Below are 26,576 nucleotides of genomic sequence, written 5' to 3'. Positions count from 1 at the left end.
GGTGTCTCCCCTGCAGGAGTCCCAGCTGCCCAATGTGCCACGGGCCAGCAAGGGAGGAGCAGACAGCACCCACCTTCCCCTGTCCAAACCCCATCCCCGGATCCCAGCATTTCCCTGACTCTCTCCCAGCTGACATGGTCTCAAGTTTTCTGGAATTGCCATTACCATGACCAAGCCTTACCATGTCGGGTGAGATTGCGGAGCGTTGGAAACATGCTTGGCCACAGGAAGTCCATGCTGGTGGCCCCTCACGCTCAGTGAGGCCCTGGAGCAGGAGTGTGAGCAGCCAAGTGGTGCTCTCAGTGGCCGCCTCCTCCTCCTCGCACTCCCCTAGGCAGGCGGTAGCGCTGTCGCGCAGCCTCCCTTCGTCCTCTCCTCTGCACTGCAAAGCAGCTCCTCTGGAGAAGAGCAGTGGCAAGAGCAGTCCCAGTAGCTGGGCTAGCCCTGGCCTCACAGGGAAGTGCGCGGAGGGGCCGAGGCAGCCGCATTTATAGGGTGGCAGCTGTAGCTGTGATGCAGCATGTGCCACTGTGACCCCAGCCCGTGTCACCAAGGGGCTGCCAGGCATCCCGCCACCCCTGCCACCCACCCTGCCAGGCTCTGCCATCCTCAGCCAAGGCCACGTGCAGGGGCTGTTTGGGGCTCCTGCTACCACGTCACGCTATGCTGTGGTGAGCGCCACGGCCCTGAGGTACCCTGACTGGGGCAGGTCACTTCACTGACCTGGGCGGGCCATTAAAACAGGAAGCATTCCTTATCCAAGGACACCCTGGAACTGCTAGGCCATCACGATACGTTGCTGGCACTTAGCCAGCTACAAATTCCACATCCCTCTGTACTGGGGAGCCCAGACCTGCACACGATATTCCAGGTGCCGCCTCATCAGAGCTCTGGAGAGGGCCAGGAATAAGATCACTTCCCTCAGCCTGCTGCCAAAACTCCTCCTCCTGGAGGCCACAATCCCATTGGCCTTCTTGGTCACAAGGGCACATTGCTGCCTCATGGTTAACTTGTTGCCTACCAGAAATCCCAAATCCCTTTGCACAAGGCTGCTTTCCAGCAGGCCGACCCCTAAACCGTCCTGCTACCCCGAGGTCATTCCTCCTGCAGCTGCGCTTGCCCTTGTTGAACATCATGAGGTTCCTATGTGCCCAGCTCTCCAACCTGTCCAGGTCCCTCAGAAGGGCAGCAAAAGCATCCTCCAAAGTGTCGGCCACTCCGCCCAGTTTGGTATCATCCGCAGACTTGCTGAGGGTGCCCCTCTGTCCCCTCATCCAAGTCATTGATGAATACTTTGAACAGCATTGGGCCCAGTACTGAACCTTGGGGGACACCACTGGCCACAGGCCTCCAACTACACTCAGCCCCATTTATCACAACCCTCAGAGCTCTGCCATCCAGCCAGTCCTCCATCCACCTCACAGTCTACCCACCTATCCCACACTTCCTGTGCTTCCCCTCACCCCTTGTCCCTCCCAGGCCTAGCGGTAAGGCTGAGAGCCAACCACCCAGGCTCCTTCCTGCCCCCAGCAACAGAGCGTGGCCCAGGAACACACTGCAGGACCCTTGCGAGGGGAAGACCGCAGGCACCAATCAGGAAAAGCAGGAGAAGACAAGGCAGTTCATCAGGGGCAGATGCTAACCCCTTCAAGGACCAGGCAGGCAGTACATGGCCTCTGAGTCCTACACACAAACACACACACCAGGCTTCCCCTGGGGAGTTAAGGAGTGGTAGCTTTAAGGGCCACTAGGCAGCTGTACCTCAGCATTTAGCGCCACCCGCTACGAGGTCCCATACTGAAGGCAGGGAGGCACCTCAGCAAAGGAGCCTTGACACTAGCTCGCTGCAAAGGACAAGGAGGCCAAAAGGACTCTCTGTTCCAGTGCTTGCTCTCCTTTTAAAACCTTGAGCTTTTTCAAAGCACTGGAACACAGATCAGACTTCCCAAGGAGGGAGTTTCTGGCTCCCAAAACCCTCACCAAGGATGAGAAGAATTTAAAAAGTTGTGGGGGGGGGGGGGACATAAAAAGAAAACACATTAACATTTTCCCCCTCAGCTGGAAGAAGCTGTAGTTTAATCCAGGACCCTTTTCTTTGGGCCACTTGAAGACCCGTGCCACAGAGCTCCTCACCTGCACGGCCATGGCACACAGCAAGGGCCACGGCAGCCAGGCAAGAGCAGCCCATGCAGAAGAGCCAGGCAGCAGCAGGGGTCACACAGGCCTGCCAGGCTCTTCCTCAGCCCCCTTTTGCTACAGCTGCAAAGCAAACTCCCCAAGTGTGAGCCTTCCTCATGATGCTCAAGCCTAGGCAAGTTTCACTCCCTGACAAAGCAGGGTGAGGAGCAACAGAAGACAGCGCAGAACCTCTCAAAGGGACGCAGCAGCCTCAGTGCTCGTGAAAGAGGCAGCTCCCCCAGCCCTTGATCTACAAAACCCGCTCTGGTCCACTCCACTGCACCAGTGCTGGGACAGCCCATAGAGGCACACGGCTGTGAGGGCTGCCATCGTGGGCAGCTGTGCAGGGAACAGGCAGCATTTCCCCTCTGAAGGCCATGGCTGCGCGCAGCTCTCCAGTGAGGGGCCCAAGGGGCCTTTTGTCAGGAGAAGCAAGGAAGGAGGGGATCCAGCAGCTCTAAAACAAGTCAGGAAGAAGGGTGGCATCTCTGAGCAAGGGGCAGAGCCAGGACACCAGAGACAAATCATGGGGATGCCTGAGCTTGAAGGGGCTTTAAGTAGGAGAGCCTGCTCAGCAGCTGGGAGGTTTGATTGTCCTCAGCTGTGTGGCTGGGCCTTGTGGTTAGTGTGCACCCAGGGCTCAGGGGTTTCCTAAGCACAGGAGGTTGGCTGCATCCCCTCTAGGGACCTGGTGGTGAGGATGGCTGCAGTTCTGGGGAGAGCAGGGAACTTGGAGAGAAGATGGCCCCTGCCATGGGTCCATGTAGATGTCCTTGCTGAGGTGCCTGAGCAGAGGTTCTGTGCAGCTCTGGCTACCGGGCTGGGCTGCAAGCGCCCGGACGTGCAGGCCGCTAGCTGGCTACTCCTGCTGCAAGCGGTCCTGCGCCCTGCCTCTTCACCCAGCAGCCAGCAGCTTGACTGCCCATGGCCTGGCCTGTGATCATTGGTAACTTCTGCAGGGAGCGGGTAAAGAAAGCGCCACATTGGCAGAAAGGTCCTAGAATCAATGTGAATATAGGGCTAGCATTCCTTTGGCCTGCCCTTTGTAGCTGCGCTCCCCATGAAAGTGGCATCTGTGGCTGTGATGTGGCATGTGCCACTGTGACCCAAGCAGCTGTGCAAGGCAGCTGTGGCCAGCAGGGTGTCCAGGACCGACATGGTCTCATCCTTCCCAGGGTGGTCCCTCGGCCCTGGAAAAGGCTGGGATTTGATCCCCGGGGCACAGCAGTGAGAGTGCGGCTCTGGCTCGGCCTTTCCCTGCCTCTCGGGGTAGGGTCGCACATCACGGGCACTGCCTGTCCCTCAGCTCCCGGGGCTGGGATGGCCTCGCAGGCAGCACTGCTGGGGTCTCTGTGGCGCAATGGGAGAGCGCGCTCGGCTGTTAACCGGGAGGCTGGTGGTTCGAGCCCACCCAGGGACGACCTGCTTTTCGTGGACCCTTCTCTTTCTGCCACAAAAGGGCTGCTGCTCTTGGGGCACTTTGCAGTGAGCCTGCCTCTGCATGCTAAAGGACCTGAAACTGGACCCCTCCCGTACAGTCCCACTCTGCTTCCGGAACATTTCCCTAGTCAGTTAATCAAAACGTGATATCCTTGTCCACGTCAATGCCTACAGTTTGTGCATGTGCTGGACACAAGAGAGAGAGGTCCCGAGAACTGATGTTGTCTGAGTGGACTAGACTTGCCCACAAGAGACATGATACTCTGCTGCTGAGGACTTGTGGGGGCCACCAGATGCTGAGGATGCTGAGAGCAGGCTGTGGAGGAGGAGGAGGAGGAGTTTCCCAGAGAAGGAAGCACTTGGTCATCTTTGTGCCTTGCGATAAGATTTTGAGCCTCCCTTAGGTAAGAGGCATCCTCCAAGAGACAGGACTCCTGTTGTGCTCCTTCTCCTGGCATGCGGTGCTGTCCTGGCAGTTGAGGGTGGTTCCAAGGGAACATGATGGAACTGGTATTTCTGCAAGGTCAGGAAGGAAATGGCGCCCAAGGAGGAAAGGCAAGCACATGGGCAGCTGTGATCGTATAGTGGTTAGTACTCTGCGTTGTGGCCGCAGCAACCTCGGTTCGAATCCGAGTCACGGCAAAGGTTTTGCACAAGCCACTGGGAGGAGAGGAGAGTTTCAAAAGACAAGGGAGGCATGTGCAGAGATGGGCCAGTGCCATCTGTTTCCAAAATGCTGTGGCCTGGGAAGGAGGTACGAGCTGTGCTGCGCTGTCTGCTCCTACCATTCAAGGGGCTCGTACCTCAAATGATTTCCTGGTGTTTCGTGATTGTGCAGGGGCTTCTCCTGGGGGGCTGCTGTGGGAGCTGTGCCGGGCTCTGGGAAAGCATTCAAGACAAAGCTTTGGAGGCAGGTTTTGCCAGCAGCTGCCCCACTGTGCACAGCTGTGGTGAGCGCCTTGTGCGGGGCTGCCTGGAGGAGGCAAGGCTGTCTAGGAAGTATCTGCCCCAGGAAGGCTGGGGCAGCTGGTGCTCGGGCAGCATCTGCCTGATGGAAAAACGTGTACCAAAGCCCCTGCTGCAGCTGAGGCTTGAACTCACCCACTCTGCACCCCTTCCCTGCTTCCTCACTGCTCTCTATGTAGTGTGCCCAGGTCCACAGCACCACTGGAGCACTCCTGGACAGGTGGCATGGAGCCCACAAGCAAACCTCTTGGCCTGTGACCACCAGGGCTCATCAGCAGGAGCCTGGCCCCTCAAGCACCTTCCTCTCGCCTTGTGCAAAAAATAGCAGCCAGCGTGTGTCACCCTTATACGAGTGCCCCCTATGGAGGGGAATGACCAAGGGACACATACATGTGTATTTTTGAGTGGCACTGACCTGACAGCAGGTCAGGAGGTGCTGTGCATGCACACCCACTCTGTGGCACACATGTTCCTGTGCTGTGGTCCGTGCCTGGCCCTTTTCCTCTCCTGGCTCTAGGAATATCTGCAGTGGGGCACATGGAGCTTAACAGCTCCACCCTTCCTCTTTCCTGCAGCACCATCTTTCGTGAGGCACACGATGGTTACTCGGGCTATGAGCACACATCACTACTATTTAACCATTTCAATCGATTTTAATAAACAGTTTAAGATATTTGTGGCTTCAAGGGAGGCAGCTCAGCGTCATCGTTCCTGACTGCACCACGGAGCTCACGTTTCTTCTGCGCAGCCAGCAAGTCCTGGTGCTTCTCCCTTTGATCTCGCAGGGTCATCTGCTGCCCATGGCTAGGACATGAAAAAGGAACCGCTTGGCTGTAGGCATAGGGGGAAGGGCACAGAAAGGCTGCAGGCTGTGGCCCCAACTGACATAGAGTCACAGGGGTGAGCAGGCTGGGTTAGACAAGGCTGGGGTGTCTGGCAGAAAAAGGGAGAGCCAAAAGCCTGTGGTGTCCTTTCATCTCTGGTAGCTCCACGGGTCTGGGGACAGGTGGAAACTCTACCCCAGGGTGCCCAAGAACTGGCCCTGCGCTGGAACGTGCCAGGCCACAGGCCGCAGCCTCCACAGGCTGTTGCGCTCCCACGAGGACTGCCATGCAAAGGCCCCTTCCGGTGGGTGCTGCCGGGTGTGGAGGGAAGCCTGGCAGAGGGGAAGGGGAAGCAATTTACCAGAGGAAGTGCTTCTCTTCAGAATTCAGCCACCGATTCAACTCTACCCTGCGTTTCCACTTGTCCCGATGCAGCTGGTAAGTTTCTAGGTGCTGCAGGGTGTGGGTGGCTTGTACGGAGAGCTGCCTGCAAGAGCAAGGAAAAGCCGCTGCGCACACGCTCCTAATGGTACCCAGAGCCCCGGACTTGCCATGCACCTTGGGGCTGCCGGGCATACAGGTCATTGCCATGCCATGAAAATGGGGGGATACCATTGGGCATAGCCAGCCCCAGAGCTCAGTCTGGGCTTCCTCACAGCTCACACCGCTGCTGGGGGTCAAGATTTCCAGGCCAGGGCCAGGGCTGGTGCTCACTTACTCTTTGTGCAGCCGCGGCCTGCTCTGCGGCTTGCTGAGGATCTCCTCCGCTCTGCGCAGGCGGGCAGCCATCCTCCCTTCTTCCCCAGGCGAGGGCACTGGCGGATGTGGCCTGTGTTGCTCGGGCAGGGAGCTAAGATGCTGCCACACCTGCATTGGCACCAGAGGACATATTGGAGGCCACTATTAACCACCCTCAGTTGCTGTCAACCCTCAGCACTGGAGAAGCCATCAAGTGCAGGGCCTGCGCGTCCTCCAGAACACTTGCCACTTGCTGAGCCTACACCACACCATGAGAACCACTGCACCAGGCAGGGAGACTGCACAACTCAGCTCCCCTGCTTACCTGGTCTGCCCTTGTCAGGTGTCTGCACACACGACGAGCAGCTCTATAGGTGGTTTGAAGAGGGGCCTCCTGCTCGCCAGCCTCTTCCGCCTTGGCAGACCTCTCTGCAGTTGTTTTCAGCAGGCTAAAACACACAAGCCGAGTGAGATGTGAGTTCCGGAGGAGACTCTTCTCCATGTGCTGCTCCCTGGCAGCTGGTTCACCCAGCCCAGGCCTCCTCAACAGAGGGATCTCAGTGGGAGCATTGGCACAGTTGAGTCCCTGTGATGACATGAACAGTGCAGGGAGAAGCCCTGGAGCTGTAGCACTCACGTGAGGCCCAAAGGAAGGCTCCGGGTGCCCAGGTGTGAACCTGCTCTGGATGGCACCACAAGAAACCCAGGGCCACCTTTACAACTGTCCAAGCCTGCAGAGTCCATTGGCCACCTCCTGCCACAGGTACTAAAGGCCATGAGGTGATGCGAGAGCATCCGTTTTTTGGGAGAAACTGGACTAATAGTAGGGGACACAGTGTTGGAGAGGAGGAAGGGTATGAGGCAGGAAAGCAGTCCCAGCTTTTAGCTCTCTCTGCCCCTCCTCCTGTACTGGACAGCAGCTGCCCTTCCCTCCACCATCAAGATTAGGAGGAAAGGACAGGCTTCTGCTTAATTAAGTGCAACCTAAAAAAATAGGGGAAAAAAGCCTTCCACTTGATGAGGAAGATCTCCTGGCTTTCACATGACTCTGGAAACTGGTCTCATGTACACTGCTGCCAGAGTTCCGGAGAGGAGCAGAAGAATGCCCTCCACTTCTGGAATCCCTCTGGCATACACCTCAGTCTTTGGGACAAAGGCTGACAACCTTTGGGAGCTCACACCAACAGCGTGTAGGATGGAAACAACATCCTCACAGAATCCCAAGAGCACAAGGTCACCCTGTCATTTTCTCCTAGAGCCTCACCTGGAAGGGGTCTTGCTTCCCCAAGCTTTCCCTTCTTTGTCTGCCTTTGAGCAGGCCCCAGGTAGCATGGGCAAAGGAACCCTTTGCCGAGAGAGCAGGCGCCCAGCAGGAGCATTCCCTGCAAGTAGGAAGGCAGAAGACCCTTCAGCAAGCATCCTTGGGAGCATATGAACAAGGAGGACATGTTGCTGTGTTCCAGTGCTGGCTCAAGGGTTCCCGTGGCCTTAGAGCGCTGCTCCAAGGAAGTCTTAGGGCCTTGCTCACACGCGATCCTGTCCAGCTGGTTCCCAGGAAAAGGTAGAACCTGCTGCTGCTGGCCGCTCGAGGCAGCCTTTGGACCCCATGCAGCCTCCTGGGGCATCCCCCTAAATTCATACTGCCCCTGCACAGCACACACACAGCACACACACTCCTGTGACAAAGCAGCAGCTTGCAAGCTAGAGCTGGGCACAGACATCCCAGGCAAAGTTCTCCTCAGCAGGGGCAGTTGCACTTGGTGCTGCTGGACTGCCCTGAGGCAGCTTCCAGGAACAGTGCCTTGAGATCTCCTCTCATGCCCGTGCAGAGGCACAAGTGATGCAGGCTATGACTGCATTTTAAGCTTGGCTCCAGTCAGCTACTGCAGAGGCCCAAAGGAAGAGCAAAACCCCTGCCTCACCGCTGAGCTGTGGCATTACCTTTTCCCTCAGTTTGCTTTCCTCTGTCCTTCACCTCCTGGACTTTGGGGGCCTTCCGAGAGCCTCTGGAGGAAGAGGACCATAGATACATAGAATCAGTATGCTTGCAAGAGACCTCCAAGGTTATCCAGTCCAAGCTTTAAGATCATCAAGACCTGCCAAGAGGCTGGCCTCTCAGTCCAGGAAACAAAAAAGGCACCAGAGAGAAGCTGACACAAGAGCCTGGCAGAAGCCGGCCACGTGCTTGCGGCCAGTGTGCAGACATGAAGTCACGCAAAGACGTGTTGGCCACCCTTCAGATTTCATTCTGAGAGTGAACAGAAGAAAGCGCTCCTCCCAAGAACTCCAGGCACCTCAGCCTTTTCTCCAAGAGGCTCACCTGCCCAATGACTTGCTGCGCTTGCTTTTCCGCCCCTTCTTCTTTTTCTGGCCAGCGGGTGGTGAAGGCTTTTCTGGAGCAGGGACATCCGCACTGTCTGGAAGCGAGAAGGGAAGAGTCTTCAGCAAGTGTCTTTGTGAGCATTTGATCAAGAGGGAGAGTCACTTGAGACGTGCAGCGAGGGGTACATTGAAGCAACAAGAGGCCATCTACTCTCCCAGGCACCACGTGGTGACCAGGGCACCAACCACCTCCTGCTGAGGACAAAGGGATCTCCCGCACGAACACCTGCTCCCATGTGCACCCCCGCTCTCTCTCACAAGTCAGCTGTGACATGACCTTTTCTGTCCCTCTCTTCTTCTTCAGGGACTTCCAGGGATCTCTTGGAGGGAGAGTCCATATCTGGATAATCCGAGGGGAGCTTCAAGTCCAGTCTGGAAAGGAAAGGAAGATGGGCTGGAGAAAAGGCACCACTTGCCCTTTGCCACTTGCAGTCCCAGTCTGCGCACAGAGATATTTGGGGAGGCCTGTCAAGGCCATAGCTTTCCAAAGCACAGTACGCAACTCCCTGGAGAACCCTGTGAGGAACCAGAGAGACACGGTGCACACGTGCACAGCCTGCGAGCACACAAGAAGCCCCAGCAGTGGCTGCCAATGGGTCCCCATCCTAATGGGGAGGAAGTGCCCTCCTGGCCTCCATGGAGGCCTCCTGCTGGCCTCCTCCTCTCCTCCCCCGGAGACCATCTCGCAAGAGGCAGTAGGAGCCAAGAAGCAAACGTACTGTGGCAACACGAAGACACTGTCGGTACCCAGGCGAAAAGCTGCACCTCCGCTTGCTGGCACCACCAGGTGTCTTGTCTCTGGGCTCTGAAACAGACACAGAGGAAGGTGAGCCCTCAGCGGGACAAGCAGAAGCTGCAAAGCTCAGACTTGAGAACCAGGAGCAACATTGCCAGGTGTTTTGCAAGGGCAGGGCAGCCCATGAGGCAACCCCTTCCTTGTTACTGCAGAAGTCGGGCTCGGGAGAGGAAAGGCATCAGCCAGCCAGGGTTTCTGCACGCTGCGCTCAGGCACGGCCCCACGGGAGAGCTGGGGCAGGAGACTGGGCTGGCAGGAGGAGGCTGGCCGGGACAAGGTGACCATGCCAAGCAGTGCGTGGATGCAGGCAAGGGACTGAAAAGCCCCATTCCTGCTGCCACACCTGCAGGGACTCTGCAAAGGGCTGCTCGGGGCAAACATTTGGGTAATGGCACCTCCACCTCCCTGCATCATAGACTCTTTCCCCAGAAACAAGACCAGCTGCTGGTCTAGCAGAGCCTTTTCCTAACCCAGGGCAGCTCTGCCTATGCTCCCCTACGTCTCCTGTACCACTGTGTAGGAGAGAAGGATGCCAGAGACAGCTGGCCTGGCTGGAGAGCAGGACTGTCCCACTGGCCAGGAAGGTCCTGGCAGGTCCACGGAGATCACCCCAGTCATCTTTTGACAGGGGGCAAGAAACCATGGTGTAGCACCGGGAAGTGAGCGACTTACTGCACAAAGAGCTTGCAGCAGCTTTCCGGTGCGGTCCACACTGAGCAGGAAGTCATCATAAAATCTCATTATCACCTCCATGTTTCGGATGGACAGAATGCCAATCGTGCTAAAGACAAAGTCCACGGGCTTTCCTTTGCAAATGGCCTGGAAGAAGGCTATTGCCGTCTCCTGCAAGCACCCTTGCACCACTGCAAAAGGCATGCGGATGCACGCGGCTAGATCGTCATTTCTCAGCGATACGATCCTCACATCACCTAGGGAGCAGCAAAAGAGCAACAAAGTCAGCTCTGCAGCGTGGCAGAGGGCTCCCCTAACATGGTCAGGGCACCTTCTCTCAAAAGAGCCTGCTGTGGACCAGCAGTGTCGAGTGATCTGCTAAAGTGCTCTTAGGAGCGCCTTATGGAGTCCATTCTTGGAAGGCTCAGAGCACTCAGCAAATGGAGGCGCTCACAGGGCATCTGTTATTTTACCAGCAAAGGAACAAAAAGAGGAAACGAAGCATCTGAAAGGATCTTTTTACAAAGAGGGCAGGATGAGAGGGGCCAACAGGTGCAGGTCTTGGGGAAGTGCATGCCCCTCAAGCTCGGCGCAAGGGCAGGCAAAGGTTTTAGTCTGTCTTCTTACCCGGAATATCTTCCTGAGCACCGCTGAGATAACATTCCTTGGCCAAAACGTCAGAGAACCGAAACATGGGTCGGTGTACAGTGAAAACCTCACCGTTCACAGTGCATTGGGAGCCTTCGAGGACATAGAATGTCCCCACCCCTAGGATCCGGACACCCTGGGAAGGGCAGAAGAAGAAAAGGAACAAGCATCAGCACCCCGGAGAAGAGGAAACTGACCCATGACGTGCCAGAACATGTCATGGGGTGCCGTGCCCAGCCCTCGCATGCAAAGGCCAAGGGTCCACACCTTAGTCCTTCCATGCCGGGCCTGGAGGTTAGAGAGGACCCAGAAAGGGCAGAACACACTTTTCTCCCTTATGGAGACTTCCCTGGTTAGCTCCCATACCAGAGACGTTGCTCTGTGGAACACTTGTCAAGGGCAGTGCCCTGCGAGGGGACAGTTGCTCTTCTCAGGGCAGGGAATCAAGGACGGCCACTCCACAGCCACAGATGTGTGGACAAGGCAAAGCTTGAGGGATTCCTCAGGGGACAAAGAGGACACAAGACCCACCTTGTTGGGTACCAAGTACTCTTGAATGAAGTCGCATACGCTACTCCAAATGGTGACAATCTCTGGAAAGCAAGGCAAAGAGGTGTCACACTCCAGGTGGGCAGGCTCACAAGCGGTCCGCACCCTGCTCACCAAGGAGGTGAGATGAACCATTCCATTACCCCGGTTCACCACAGGCCAAGTGCTCCACGGCACGGGAGCCGCAGGGCTGGGCTGTGCAGACACCACAAGGACCGCTTGGGCCCTCTCTAAGCAGGGCTCCTATCCCCCCTGGTTGAGGTGTGGCTGGCCAAGGCTGAGCCAGCCCATGGGGAAATGGGCAATAGCTCTGCAGAGCAGCAAGAGGATGGGGCACAGCCCACAGGAGTGGGACAGGCCGAGGGAAGCCGCAGGTGTCTCCCCTGCAGGAGTCCCAGCTGCCCAATGTGCCACGGGCCAGCAAGGGAGGAGCAGACAGCACCCACCTTCCCCTGTCCAAACCCCATCCCCGGATCCCAGCATTTCCCTGACTCTCTCCCAGCTGACATGGTCTCAAGTTTTCTGGAATTGCCATTACCATGACCAAGCCTTACCATGTCGGGTGAGATTGCGGAGCGTTGGAAACATGCTTGGCCACAGGAAGTCCATGCTGGTGGCCCCTCACGCTCAGTGAGGCCCTGGAGCAGGAGTGTGAGCAGCCAAGTGGTGCTCTCAGTGGCCGCCTCCTCCTCCTCGCACTCCCCTAGGCAGGCGGTAGCGCTGTCGCGCAGCCTCCCTTCGTCCTCTCCTCTGCACTGCAAAGCAGCTCCTCTGGAGAAGAGCAGTGGCAAGAGCAGTCCCAGTAGCTGGGCTAGCCCTGGCCTCACAGGGAAGTGCGCGGAGGGGCCGAGGCAGCCGCATTTATAGGGTGGCAGCTGTAGCTGTGATGCAGCATGTGCCACTGTAACCCCAGCCCGTGTCACCAAGGGGCTGCCAGGCATCCCGCCACCCCTGCCACCCACCCTGCCAGGCTCTGCCATCCTCAGCCAAGGCCACGTGCAGGGGCTGTTTGGGGCTCCTGCTACCACGTCACGCTATGCTGTGGTGAGCGCCACGGCCCTGAGGTACCCTGACTGGGGCAGGTCACTTCACTGACCTGGGCGGGCCATTAAAACAGGAAGCATTCCTTATCCAAGGACACCCTGGAACTGCTAGGCCATCACGATACGTTGCTGGCACTTAGCCAGCTACAAATTCCACATCCCTCTGTACTGGGGAGCCCAGACCTGCACATGATATTCCAGGTGCCGCCTCATCAGAGCTCTGGAGAGGGCCAGGAATAAGATCACTTCCCTCAGCCTGCTGCCAAAACTCCTCCTCCTGGAGGCCACAATCCCATTGGCCTTCTTGGTCACAAGGGCACATTGCTGCCTCATGGTTAACTTGTTGCCTACCAGAAATCCCAAATCCCTTTGCACAAGGCTGCTTTCCAGCAGGCCGACCCCTAAACCGTCCTGCTACCCCGAGGTCATTCCTCCTGCAGCTGCGCTTGCCCTTGTTGAACATCATGAGGTTCCTATGTGCCCAGCTCTCCAACCTGTCCAGGTCCCTCAGAAGGGCAGCAAAAGCATCCTCCAAAGTGTCGGCCACTCCGCCCAGTTTGGTATCATCCGCAGACTTGCTGAGGGTGCCCCTCTGTCCCCTCATCCAAGTCATTGATGAATACTTTGAACAGCATTGGGCCCAGTACTGAACCTTGGGGGACACCACTGGCCACAGGCCTCCAACTACACTCAGCCCCATTTATCACAACCCTCAGAGCTCTGCCATCCAGCCAGTCCTCCATCCACCTCACAGTCTACCCACCTACCCCACACTTCTGAGCTTCCCCTCACCCCTTGTCCCTCCCAGGCCTAGCGGTAAGGCTGAGAGCCAGCCACCCAGGCTCCCTCCTGCCTCCAGCAACAGAGCGTGGCCCAGGAGCAGACTGCAGGACCCTTGCAAGGGGAAGACCACAGGCACCAATCAGGAAAAGCAGGAGAAGACAAGGCAGTTCATCAGGGGCAGATGCTAACCCCTTCAAGGACCAGGCAGGCAGTACATGGCCTCTGAGTCCTACACACAAACACACACACCAGGCTTCCCCTGGGGAGTTAAGGAGTGGTAGCTTTAAGGGCCACTAGGCAGCTGTACCTCAGCATTTAGTGCCACCCGCTACGAGGTCCCATACTGAAGGCAGGGAGGCACCTCAGCAAAGGAGCCTTGACACTAGCTCACTACAAAGGACAAGGAGGCCAAAAGGACTCTCTGTTCCAGTGCTTCCTCTCCCTTAAAACCGCAAGCTTTTTTCCAACCACTGGAACACAGATTGGACTTCCCAAGGAGGGAGTTTCTGGCCCCCAAAGCCCTCACCAAGGATGAGACAACCTTAAAAAGTTGAGGTGGACATAAAACAAACAAACAAACAAACAAACAAAAAACACAACCAACACACGCACATTAACATTTTCCCCCTCAGCTGAAAGAAGCTATATTTTAATCCAGGGCCCTTTGGGTCACTTGAAGACCCGTGCCACAGTACTGCTCACCTGCACGGTCATGGCACACAGCAAGGGCCACGGCAGCCAGGCAAGAGCAGCCCATGCAGAAGAGCCAGGCAGCAGCAGGGATCACACAGGCCTGCCAGGCTCTTCCTCAGCCCCCTTTTGCTACAGCTGCAAAGCAAACTCCCCAAGTGTGAGCCTTCCTCATGATGCTCAAGCCCAGGCATGTTTCACTCCCCTGCATAGCAGGGCGAGGAGAGACCGGAGACAGCGCAGAACCTCACAAAGGGGCTCAGTAGCCTCAGTGCTCCCGGAAGAGACACCTACTCCAGTCCCTGCTTTATAAAATCTGCTCTGCTCCACTCCTCTGTGGCAGGGACAGCTAATGGAGGCAGAGGGCTGTGTGAGCTGCCATCCTGGGTAGCTCTGCAGGGCACAGGCAGCATTTCCCCTCTGAAGGCCAGGGCTGCACACAGCTCTCCAGTGAGGGGCCCAAGGGGCCTCTTGTCAGGAGAAGCAAGGAAGGAGGGGATCCAGCAGTTCTAAAGCAAGCCAGGAAGGAGGGTGGTAGATCTGAGCAAAGGCGCAGAGTGAGAGCACCAGAAACAAATCATGGGGATGCCTGAGTTGAAGGGGCTTTAAGTAGGAGAGCCTGCTCAGCAGCTGGGAGGTTTGATCGTCCTCAGCTGTGTGGCTGGGCCTTATGGTTAGTGTGGGCCCAGGGCTCAGGGGTTTCCTAAGCACAGGAGGTTGGCTGCATCCCCTCTAGGGACCTGGTGGTGAGGATGGCTGCAGTTCTGGGGAGAGCAGGGAACTTGGAGAGAAGATGGCCCCTGCAATGGGTCCTTGCTGAGGTGCCTGAGCAGAGGTTCTGTGCAGCTCTGGCTACTGGGCTGGGCTGCAAGCGCCCGGATGTGCAGGCCGCTGGCTGGCTGCCCCTGCTGGAAGCCGGTCCTGCGCCCTGCCTCTTCACCCCGCAGCCAGCAGCTTGACTGCCCGTGGCCTTCACCGTGATCGTTGGTAACTTCTGCAGGGAGCGGGTAAAGAAAGCGCCACATTTGCAGAAATGTCCTAGAATCAATGTGAATATAGCGCTAGCATTCCTTTGGCCTGCCCTTTGTAGCTGCACTCCCCATGAAAGGGCCAGGATGATGACATTTGTGAGGTGGCATCTGTGGCTGTGATGTGGCATGTGCCACTGTGACCCAAGCAGCTGTGCAAGGCAGCTGTGGCCAGCAGGGTGTCCAGGACCGACATGGTCTCATCCTTCCCAGGGTGGTCCCTCGGCCCTGGAAAAGGCTGGGATTTGATCCCCGGGGCACAGCAGTGAGAGTGCGGCTCTGGCTCGGCCTTTCCCTGCCTCTCGGGGTAGGGCCGCACATCACGGGCACTGCCTGTCCCTCAGCTCCCGGGGCTGGGATGGCCTCGCAGACAGCACTGCTGGGGTCTCTGTGGCGCAATGGGAGAGCGCGCTCGGCTGTTAACCGGGAGGCTGGTGGTTCGAGCCCACCCAGGGACGACCTGCTTTTCGTGGACCCTTCTCTTTCTGCCACAAAAGGGCTGCTGCTCTTGGGGCTCTTTGCAGTGAGCCTGCCTCTGCGTGCTAAAGGACCTGAAACTGGACCCCTCCCGTACAGCCCAACTCTGCTTCCCGAACATTTCCCTAGTCAGTTAATCCCAAGGTGATTTTCTTGTTCACGTCAATGCCTACAGTTTGTGCACGTGTGGACTAGACTTGCCCACAAGAGACATGATACTCTGCTGCCGAGGACTTGTGGGGGCCACCAGATGCTGAGGATGCTGAGAGCAGGCTGTGGAGGAGGGGGAGGAAGAGTCTCCCAGAGAAGGAAGCACTTCTCTTGGTCATCTTTGTGCCTTGCGATAAGATTTTGAGCCTCCCTTAGGTAAGAGGCATCCTCCAAGAGACAGGACTCCTGTTGTGCTCCTTCTCCTGGCATGCGGTGCTGTCCTGGTGCTCGGGCAGCATCTGCCTGATGGAAAAACGTGGAAAAGCCACAAGAAAATGGGAAAATGAGAGCTTCTGAGCTCACAGTGAGCTGTAGACCTTCTGGGGGAATCAGTGTGTCTGCTGCAGAGAGGGGAGAAGAGTCCAGCTATGTCTTTGGGGGCCTGAACTGAGTGCTATGGGAGCAGAGCCCAGCTCAAGACTGCCACAGTCTTGAGTGCTGCTGCTTCCACTCTATGACATGTGGCTTGACAGTTCCCAGCAGGGCTGTATGGCAACAGATCTTGCTACTAGAAAGCTGCCCTGCCCAAGGGTAGGAAAATCCCTGCTTGTCCCAAAGCCCCTGCTGCAGCTGAGGCTTGAACTCACCCACTCTGCACCCCTTCCCTGCTTCCTCACTGCTCTCTATGTAGTGTGCCCAGGTCCACTGCACCACTGGAGCACTCCTGGACACGTGGCATGGAGCCCACAAGCAAACCTCTTGGCCTGTGACCACCAGGGCTCATCAGCAGGAGCCTGGCCCCTCAAGCACCTTCCTCTCGCCTTGTGCAAAAAAGAGCAGCCAGCATGTGTCACCCTTATACGAGTGCCCCCTATGGAGGGGAATGACCAAGGGACATGTACATGTGTATTTTTGAGTGGCACTGACCTGACAGCAGGTCAGGAGGTGCTCTGCATGCACACCCACTCTGTGGCACACATGTTCCTGTGCTGTGGTCCGTGCCTGGCCCTTTTCCTCTCCTGGCTCTAGGAATATCTGCAGTGGAGCACATGGGGCTTAACAGCTCCACCCTTCCTCTTTCCTGCAGCACCATCTTTCGTGAGGCACACGATGGTTACTTGGGCTATGAGCACACATCACTACTATTTAACCATTTCAATCGATTTTAATAAACAGTTTAAGATATTTGTGGCTTCAAGGGAGGCAGCTCAGCGTCATCGTTCCTGACTGCGCCATGGAGCTCACGTTTCTTCTGCGCAGCCAGCAAGTCCTGGTACCTCTCCCTTTGAGCCCGCAGGGTCATCTGCTGCCCATGGCTAGGACATGAAAAAGGAACCGCTTGGCTGTAGGCATAGGGGGAAGGGCACAGAAAGGCTGCAGGCTGTGGCCCCAACTGACACAGACTCATAGGGCAAGAGGGATGGGTGAGCAGGCTGGGTTAGAAAAGGCTGAGGTGTCTGGCAGAAAAAGGGAGAGCCAAAAGCCTGCGGTGTCCTTTCATCTCTGGCAGCTCCACGGGTCTGGGGACAGGTGGAAACTCTACCCCGGGGTGCCCAAGAACTGGCCTTGCGCTGGAACGTGCCAGGCCACAGGCCACAGCCTCCACAGGCTGTTGCGCTCCCACGAGGACTGCCATGCAAAGGCCCCTTCCGGTGGGTGCTGCCGGGTGTGGAGGGAAGCCTGGCAGAGGGGAAGGGGAAGCAATTTACCAGAGGAAGTGCTTCTCTTCAGAATTCAGCCACCGATTCAACTCTACCCTGCGTTTCCACTTGTCCCGATGCAGCTGGTAAGTTTCTAGGAGCTGCAGGGTGTGGGTGGCTTGTACGGAGAGCTGCCTGCAAGAGCAAGGAAAAGCCGCTGCACACACGCTCCTAATGGTACCCAGAGCCCCGGACTTGCCATGCACCTTGGGGCTGCCTGGCATACAGGTCATTGCCATGCCATGTAAATGGGGGGGATACCATTGGGCATAGCCAGCCCCAGAGCTCAGTCTGGGCTTCCTCACAGCTCACACCGCTGCTGGGGGTCAAGATTTCCAGGCCAGGGCCAGGGCTGGTGCTCACTTACTCTTTGTGCAGCCGCGGCCTGCTCTGCGGCTTGCTGAGGATCTCCTCCGCTCTGCGCAGGCGGGCAGCCATCCTCCCTTCTTCCCCAGGCGAGGGCACTGGCGGATGTGGCCTGTGTTGCTCGGGCAGGGAGCTAAGATGCTGCCACACCTGCATTGGCACCAGAGGACATATTGGAGGCCACTATTAACAACCCTCAGTTGCTGTCAACCCTCAGCACTGGAGAAGCCATCAAGTGCAGGGCCTGCGCATCCTCCAGAACACTTGCCACTTGCTGAGCCTACACCACACCATGAGAACCACTGCACCAGGCAGGGAGACTGCACAACTCAGCTCCCCTGCTTACCTGGTCTGCCCTTGTCAGGTGTCTGCACACACGACGAGCAGCTCGATAGGTGGTTTGAAGAGGGGCCTCCTGCTCGCCAGCCTCTTCCGCCTTGGCAGACCTCTCTGCAGTTGTTTTCAGCAGGCTAAAACACACAAGCCGAGTGAGATGTGCGTTCCGGAGGAGACTCTTCTCCATGTGCTGCTCCCTGGCAGCTGGGTGAAGGCCTCCTCAACAGAGGGATCTCAGTGGGAGCATTGGCACAGTTGAGTCCCTGTGATGACATGAACAGTGCAGGGAGAAGCCCTGGAGCTGTAGCACTCACGTGAGGCCCAAAGGAAGGCTCCGGGTGCCCAGGTGTGAACCTGCTCTGGATGGCACCACAAGAAACCCAGGGCCACCTTTACAACTGTCCAACCCTGCAGAGTCCATTGGCCACCTCCTGCCACAGGTACTAAAGGCCATGAGGTGATGCGAGAGCATCCGTTTTTTGGGAGAAACTGGACTAATAGTAGGGGACACAGTGTTGGAGAGGAGGAAGGGTATGAGGCAGGAAAGCAGTCCCAGCTTTTAGCTCTCTCTGCCCCTCCTCCTGTACTGGACAGCAGCTGCCCTTCCCTCCACCATCAAGATTAGGAGGAAAGGACAGGCTTCTGCTTAATTAAGTGCAACCTAAAAAAATAGGGGAAAAAAGCCTTCCACTTGATGAGGAAGATCTCCTGGCTTTCACATGACTCTGGAAACTGGTCTCATGTACACTGCTGCCAGAATTCCGGAGAGGAGCAGAAGAATGCCCTCCACTTCTGGAATCCCTCTGGCATACACCTCAGTCTTTGGGACAAAGGCTGACAACCTTTGGGAGCTCACACCAACAGCGTGTAGGATGGAAACAACATCCTCACAGAATCCCAAGAGCAAAAGGTCACCCTGTCATTTTCTCCTAGAGCCTCACCTGGAAGGGGTCTTGCTTCCCCAAGCTTTCCCTTCTTTGTCTGCCTTCGAGCAGGCCCCAGGTAGCATGGGCAAAGGAACCCTTTGCCGAGAGAGCAGGCGCCCAGCAGGAGCATTCCCTGCAAGTAGGAAGGCAGAAGACCCTTCAGCAAGCATCCTTGGGAGCATATGAACAAGGAGGACATGTTGCTGTGTTCCAGTGCTGGCTCAAGGGTTCCCGTGGCCTTAGAGCGCTGCTCCAAGGAAGTCTTAGGGCCTTGCTCACACGCGATCCTGTCCAGCTGGTTCCCAGTAAAAGGTAGAACCTGCTGCTGCTGGCCGCTCGAGGCAGCCTTTGGACCCCATGCAGCCTCCTGGGGCATCCCCCTGAATTCATACTGCCCCTGCACAGCACACACACTCCTGTGACAAAGCAGCAGCTTGCAAGCTAGAGCTGGGCACAGACATCCCAGGCAAAGTTCTCCTCAGCAGGGGCAGTTGCACTTGGTGCTGCTGGACTGCCCTGAGGCAGCTTCCAGGAACAGTGCCTTGAGATCTCCTCTCATGCCCGTGCAGAGGCACAAGTGATGCAGGCTATGACTGCATTTTAAGCTTGGCTCCAGTCAGCTACTGCAGAGGCCCAAAGGAAGAGCAAAACCCCTGCCTCACCGCTGAGCTGTGGCATTACCTTTTCCCTCAGTTTGCTTTCCTCTGTCCTTCACCTCCTGGACTTTGGGGGCCTTCCGAGAGCCTCTGGAGGAAGAGGACCATAGATACATAGAATCAGTATGCTTGCAAGAGACCTCCAAGGTTATCCAGTCCAAGCTTTAAGATCATCAAGACCTGCCAAGAGGCTGGCCTCTCAGTCCAGGAAACAAAAAAGGCACCAGAGAGAAGCTGACACAAGAGCCTGGCAGAAGCCGGCCACGTGCTTGCGGCCAGTGTGCAGACATGAAGTCACGCAAAGACGTGTTGGCCACCCTTCAGATTTCATTCTGAGAGTGAACAGAAGAAAGCGCTCCTCCCAAGAACTCCAGGCACCTCAGCCTTTTCTCCAAGAGGCTCACCTGCCCAATGACTTGCTGCGCTTGCTTTTCCGCCCCTTCTTCTTTTTCTGGCCAGCGGGTGGTGAAGGCTTTTCTGGAGCAGGGACATCCGCACTGTCTGGAAGCGAGAAGGGAAGAGTCTTCAGCAAGTGTCTTTGTGAGCATTTGATCAAGAGGGAGAGTCACTTGAGACGTGCAGCGAGGGGTACATTGAAGCAACAAGAGGCCATCTACTCTCCCAGGCACCACGTGGTGACCAGGGCACCAACCACCTCCTGCTGAGGACAAAGGGATCTCCCGCACGAACACCTGCTCCCATGTGCACCCCCGCTCTCTCTCACAAGTCAGCTGTGACATGACCTTTTCTGTCCCTCTCTTCTTCTTCAGGGACTTCCAGGGATCTCTTGGAGGGAGAGTCCATATCTGGATAATCCGAGGGGAGCTTCAAGTCCAGTCTGGAAAGGAAAGGAAGATGGGCTGGAGAAAAGGCACCACTTGCCCTTTGCCACTTGCAGTCCCAGTCTGCGCACAGAGATATTTGGGGAGGCCTGTCAAGGCCATAGCTTTCCAAAGCACAGTACGCAACTCCCTGGAGAACCCTGTGAGGAACCAGAGAGACACGGTGCACACGTGCACAGCCTGCGAGCACACAAGAAGCCCCAGCAGTGGCTGCCAATGGGTCCCCATCCTAATGGGGAGGAAGTGCCCTCCTGGCCTCCATGGAGGCCTCCTGCTGGCCTCCTCCTCTCCTCCCCCGGAGACCATCTCGCAAGAGGCAGTAGGAGCCAAGAAGCAAACGTACTGTGGCAACACGAAGACACTGTCGGTACCCAGGCGAAAAGCTGCACCTCCGCTTGCTGGCACCACCAGGTGTCTTGTCTCTGGGCTCTGAAACAGACACAGAGGAAGGTGAGCCCTCAGCGGAACATGCAGAAGCTGCAAAGCTCAGACTTGAGAACCAGGAGCAACATTGCCAGGTGTTTTGCAAGGGCAGGGCAGCCCATGAGGCAACCCCTTCCTTGTTACTGCAGAAGTCGGGCTCGGGAGAGGAAAGGCATCAGCCAGCCAGGGTTTCTGCACGCTGCGCTCAGGCACGGCCCCACGGGAGAGCTGGGGCAGGAGACTGGGCTGGCAGGAGGAGGCTGGCCGGGACAAGGTGACCATGCCAAGCAGTGTGTGGATGCAGGCAAGGGACTGAAAAGCCCCATTCCTGCTGCCACACCTGCAGGGACTCTGCAAAGGGCTGCTCGGGGCAAACATTTGGGTAATGGCACCTCCACCTCCCTGCATCATAGACTCTTTCCCCAGAAACAAGACCAGCTGCTGGTCTAGCAGAGCCTTTTCCTAACCCAGGGCAGCTCTGCCTATGCTCCCCTACATCTCCTGTACCACTGTGTAGGAGAGAAGGATGCCAGAGACAGCTGGCCTGGCTGGAGAGCAGGACTGTCCCACTGGCCAGGAAGGTCCTGGCAGGTCCACGGAGATCACCCCAGTCATCTTTTGACAGGGGGCAAGAAACCATGGTGTAGCACCGGGAAGTGAGCGACTTACTGCACAAAGAGCTTGCAGCAGCTTTCCGGTGCGGTCCACACTGAGCAGGAAGTCATCATAAAATCTCATTATCACCTCCATGTTTCGGATGGACAGAATGCCAATCGTGTTAAAGACAAAGTCCACGGGCTTTCCTTTGCAAATGGCCTGGAAGAAGGCTATTGCCGTCTCCTGCAAGCACCCTTGCACCACTGCAAAAGGCATGCGGATGCACGCGGCTAGATCGTCATTTCTCAGCGATACGATCCTCACATCACCTAGGGAGCAGCAAAAGAGCAACAAAGTCAGCTCTGCAGCGTGGCAGAGGGCTCCCCTAACATGGTCAGGGCACCTTCTCTCAAGAGAGCCTGCTGTGGACCAGCAGTGTCGAGTGATCTGCTAAAGTGCTCTTAGGAGCGCCTTATGGAGTCCATTCTTGGAAGGCTCAGAGCACTCAGCAAATGGAGGCGCTCACAGGGCATCTGTTATTTTACCAGCAAAGGAACAAAAAGAGGAAACGAAGCATCTGAAAGGATCTTTTTACAAAGAGGGCAGAATGAGAGGGGCCAACAGGTGCAGGTCTTGGGGAAGTGCATGCCCCTCAAGCTCGGCGCAAGGGCAGGCAAAGGTTTTAGTCTGTCTTCTTACCCGGAATATCTTCCTGAGCACCGCTGAGATAACATTCCTTGGCCAAAACGTCAGAGAACCGAAACATGGGTCGGTGTACAGTGAAAACCTCACCGTTCACAGTGCATTGGGAGCCTTCGAGGACATAGAATGTCCCCACCCCTAGGATCCGGACACCCTGGGAAGGGCAGAAGAAGAAAAGGAACAAGCATCAGCACCCCGGAGAAGAGGAAACTGACCCATGACGTGCCAGAACATGTCATGGGGTGCCGTGCCCAGCCCTCGCATGCAAAGGCCAAGGGTCCACACCTTAGTCCTTCCATGCCGGGCCTGGAGGTTAGAGAGGACCCAGAAAGGGCAGAACACACTTTTCTCCCTTATGGAGACTTCCCTGGTTAGCTCCCGTACCAGAGACGTTGCTCTGTGGAACACTTGTCAAGGGCAGTGCCCTGCGAGGGGACAGTTGCTCTTCTCAGGGCAGGGAATCAAGGACGGCCACTCCACAGCCACAGATGTGTGGACAAGGCAAAGCTTGAGGGATTCCTCAGGGGACAAAGAGGACACAAGACCCACCTTGTTGGGTACCAAGTACTCTTGAATGAAGTCGCATACGCTACTCCAAATGGTGACAATCTCTGGAAAGCAAGGCAAAGAGGTGTCACACTCCAGGTGGGCAGGCTCACAAGCGGTCCGCACCCTGCTCACCAAGGAGGTGAGATGAACCATTCCATTACCCCGGTTCACCACAGGCCAAGTGCTCCACGGCACGGGAGCCGCAGGGCTGGGCTGTGCAGACACCACAAGGACCGCTTGGGCCCTCTCTAAGCAGGGCTCCTATCCCCCCTGGTTGAGGTGTGGCTGGCCAAGGCTGAGCCAGCCCATGGGGAAACGGGCAATAGCTCTGCAGAGCAGCAAGAGGATGGGGCACAGCCCACAGGAGTGGGACAGGCCGAGGGAAGCCGCAGGTGTCTCCCCTGCAGGAGTCCCAGCTGCCCAATGTGCCACGGGCCAGCAAGGGAGGAGCAGACAGCACCCACCTTCCCCTGTCCAAACCCCATCCCCGGATGCCAGCATTTCCCTGACTCTCTCCCAGCTGACATGGTCTCAAGTTTTCTGGAATTGCCATTACCATGACCAAGCCTTACCATGTCGGGTGAGATTGCGGAGCGTTGGAAACATGCTTGGCCACAGGAAGTCCATGCTGGTGGCCCCTCACGCTCAGTGAGGCCCTGGAGCAGGAGTGTGAGCAGCCAAGTGGTGCTCTCAGTGGCCGCCTCCTCCTCCTCGCACTCCCCTAGGCAGGCGGTAGCGCTGTCGCGCAGCCTCCCTTCGTCCTCTCCTCTGCACTGCAAAGCAGCTCCTCTGGAGAAGAGCAGTGGCAAGAGCAGTCCCAGTAGCTGGGCTAGCCCTGGCCTCACAGGGAAGTGCGCGGAGGGGCCGAGGCAGCCGCATTTATAGGGTGGCAGCTGTAGCTGTGATGCAGCATGTGCCACTGTGACCCCAGCCCGTGTCACCAAGGGGCTGCCAGGCATCCCGCCACCCCTGCCACCCACCCTGCCAGGCTCTGCCATCCTCAGCCAAGGCCACGTGCAGGGGCTGTTTGGGGCTCCTGCTACCACGTCACGCTATGCTGTGGTGAGCGCCACGGCCCTGAGGTACCCTGACTGGGGCAGGTCACTTCACTGACCTGGGCGGGCCATTAAAACAGGAAGCATTCCTTATCCAAGGACACCCTGGAACTGCTAGGCCATAACGATACGTTGCTGGCACTTAGCCAGCTACAAATTCCACATCCCTCTGTACTGGGGAGCCCAGACCTGCACATGATATTCCAGGTGCCGCCTCATCAGAGCTCTGGAGAGGGCCAGGAATAAGATCACTTCCCTCAGCCTGCTGCCAAAACTCCTCCTCCTGGAGGCCACAATCCCATTGGCCTTCTTGGTCACAAGGGCACATTGCTGCCTCATGGTTAACTTGTTGCCTACCAGAAATCCCAAATCCCTTTGCACAAGGCTGCTTTCCAGCAGGCCGACCCCTAAACCGTCCTGCTACCCCGAGGTCATTCCTCCTCCAGCTGCGCTTGCCCTTGTTGAACATCATGAGGTTCCTATGTGCCCAGCTCTCCAACCTGTCCAGGTCCCTCAGAAGGGCAGCAAAAGCATCCTCCAAAGTGTCGGCCACTCCGCCCAGTTTGGTATCATCCGCAGACTTGCTGAGGGTGCCCCTCTGTCCCCTCATCCAAGTCATTGATGAATACTTTGAACAGCATTGGGCCCAGTACTGAACCTTGGGGGACACCACTGGCCACAGGCCTCCAACTACACTCAGCCCCATTTATCACAACCCTCAGAGCTCTGCCATCCAGCCAGTCCTCCATCCACCTCACAGTCTACCCACCTACCCCACACTTCTGAGCTTCCCCTCACCCCTTGTCCCTCCCAGGCCTAGCGGTAAGGCTGAGAGCCAGCCACCCAGGCTCCCTCCTGCCCCCAGCAACAGAGCGTGGCCCAGGAGCAGACTGCAGGACCCTTGCAAGGGGAAGACCACAGGCACCAATCAGGAAAAGCAGGAGAAGACAAGGCAGTTCATCAGGGGCAGATGCTAACCCCTTCAAGGACCAGGCAGGCAGTACATGGCCTCTGAGTCCTACACACAAACACACACACCAGGCTTCCCCTGGGGAGTTAAGGAGTGGTAGCTTTAAGGGCCACTAGGCAGCTGTACCTCAGCATTTAGTGCCACCCGCTACGAGGTCCCATACTGAAGGCAGGGAGGCACCTCAGCAAAGGAGCCTTGACACTAGCTCACTACAAAGGACAAGGAGGCCAAAAGGACTCTCTGTTCCAGTGCTTCCTCTCCCTTAAAACCGCAAGCTTTTTTCCAACCACTGGAACACAGATTGGACTTCCCAAGGAGGGAGTTTCTGGCCCCCAAAGCCCTCACCAAGGATGAGACAACCTTAAAAAGTTGAGGTGGACATAAAACAAACAAACAAACAAACAAAAACACAACCAACACACGCACATTAACATTTTCCCCCTCAGCTGGAAGAAGCTATATTTTAATCCAGGGCCCTTTGGGTCACTTGAAGACCCGTGCCACAGTACTGCTCACCTGCACGGTCATGGCACACAGCAAGGGCCACGGCAGCCAGGCAAGAGCAGCCCATGCAGAAGAGCCAGGCAGCAGCAGGGATCACACAGGCCTGCCAGGCTCTTCCTCAGCCCCCTTTTGCTACAGCTGCAAAGCAAACTCCCCAAGTGTGAGCCTTCCTCATGATGCTCAAGCCCAGGCATGTTTCACTCCCCTGCATAGCAGGGCGAGGAGAGACCGGAGACAGCGCAGAACCTCACAAAGGGGCTCAGTAGCCTCAGTGCTCCCGGAAGAGACACCTACTCCAGTCCCTGCTTTATAAAATCTGCTCTGCTCCACTCCTCTGTGGCAGGGACAGCCAATGGAGTCAGAGGGCTGTGTGAGCTGCCATCCTGGGTAGCTCTGCAGGGCACAGGCAGCATTTCCCCTCTGAAGGCCAGGGCTGCACACAGCTCTCCAGTGAGGGGCCCAAGGGGCCTCTTGTCAGGAGAAGCAAGGAAGGAGGGGATCCAGCAGTTCTAAAGCAAGCCAGGAAGGAGGGTGGTAGATCTGAGCAAAGGCGCAGAGTGAGAGCACCAGAAACAAATCATGGGGATGCCTGAGTTGAAGGGGCTTTAAGTAGGAGAGCCTGCTCAGCAGCTGGGAGGTTTGATCGTCCTCAGCTGTGTGGCTGGGCCTTATGGTTAGTGTGGGCCCAGGGCTCAGGGGTTTCCTAAGCACAGGAGGTTGGCTGCATCCCCTCTAGGGACCTGGTGGTGAGGATGGCTGCAGTTCTGGGGAGAGCAGGGAACTTGGAGAGAAGATGGCCCCTGCAATGGGTCCTTGCTGAGGTGCCTGAGCAGAGGTTCTGTGCAGCTCTGGCTACTGGGCTGGGCTGCAAGCGCCCGGATGTGCAGGCCGCTGGCTGGCTGCCCCTGCTGGAAGCCGGTCCTGCGCCCTGCCTCTTCACCCCGCAGCCAGCAGCTTGACTGCCCGTGGCCTTCACCGTGATCGTTGGTAACTTCTGCAGGGAGCGGGTAAAGAAAGCGCCACATTTGCAGAAATGTCCTAGAATCAATGTGAATATAGCGCTAGCATTCCTTTGGCCTGCCCTTTGTAGCTGCACTCCCCATGAAAGGGCCAGGATGATGACATTTGTGAGGTGGCATCTGTGGCTGTGATGTGGCATGTGCCACTGTGACCCAAGCAGCTGTGCAAGGCAGCTGTGGCCAGCAGGGTGTCCAGGACCGACATGGTCTCATCCTTCCCAGGGTGGTCCCTCGGCCCTGGAAAAGGCTGGGATTTGATCCCCGGGGCACAGCAGTGAGAGTGCGGCTCTGGCTCGGCCTTTCCCTGCCTCTCGGGGTAGGGTCGCACATCACGGGCACTGCCTGTCCCTCAGCTCCCGGGGCTGGGATGGCCTCGCAGACAGCACTGCTGGGGTCTCTGTGGCGCAGTGGGAGAGCGCGCTCGGCTGTTAACCGGGAGGCTGGTGGTTAAAGCCCACCCAGGGACGACCTGCTTTTCGTGGACCCTTCTCTTTCTGCCACAAAAGGGCTGCTGCTCTTGGGGCTCTTTGCAGTGAGCCTGCCTCTGCGTGCTAAAGGACCTGAAAC

At 57.1% G+C, this 26,576-nt stretch overlaps 4 non-coding genes across 4 annotated transcripts; all 4 read left to right on the top strand.

Annotated features, from left to right (window-relative positions):
* The first annotated feature begins 3,524 nt into the window (after positions 1-3,524).
* TRNAN-GUU (transfer RNA asparagine (anticodon GUU)) lies at positions 3,525-3,598 on the top strand. The gene has a single exon. It is a non-coding gene; the product is annotated as a tRNA-Asn (tRNA).
* Positions 3,599-4,188: 590 nt separating this feature from the next.
* Positions 4,189-4,260, top strand: TRNAH-GUG (transfer RNA histidin (anticodon GUG)). The gene has a single exon. It is a non-coding gene; the product is annotated as a tRNA-His (tRNA).
* Positions 4,261-15,121: 10,861 nt separating this feature from the next.
* Positions 15,122-15,195, top strand: TRNAN-GUU (transfer RNA asparagine (anticodon GUU)). Its single transcript has one exon. It is a non-coding gene; the product is annotated as a tRNA-Asn (tRNA).
* Positions 15,196-26,402: 11,207 nt separating this feature from the next.
* TRNAN-GUU (transfer RNA asparagine (anticodon GUU)) lies at positions 26,403-26,476 on the top strand. The gene has a single exon. It is a non-coding gene; the product is annotated as a tRNA-Asn (tRNA).
* Positions 26,477-26,576: the final 100 nt, after the last annotated feature.

Source organism: Tinamus guttatus, unplaced genomic scaffold (genome assembly GCF_059628265.1).
Source record: "Tinamus guttatus ecotype Peru unplaced genomic scaffold, ASM5962826v1 Tinamus_guttatus_pri_ptg000576l, whole genome shotgun sequence".
NCBI classification, from domain to species: Eukaryota; Metazoa; Chordata; class Aves; order Tinamiformes; family Tinamidae; genus Tinamus; species Tinamus guttatus.
Note: the sequence above shows the minus strand (reverse complement) of the source record. Positions and strands in the feature narration are given on the sequence as shown.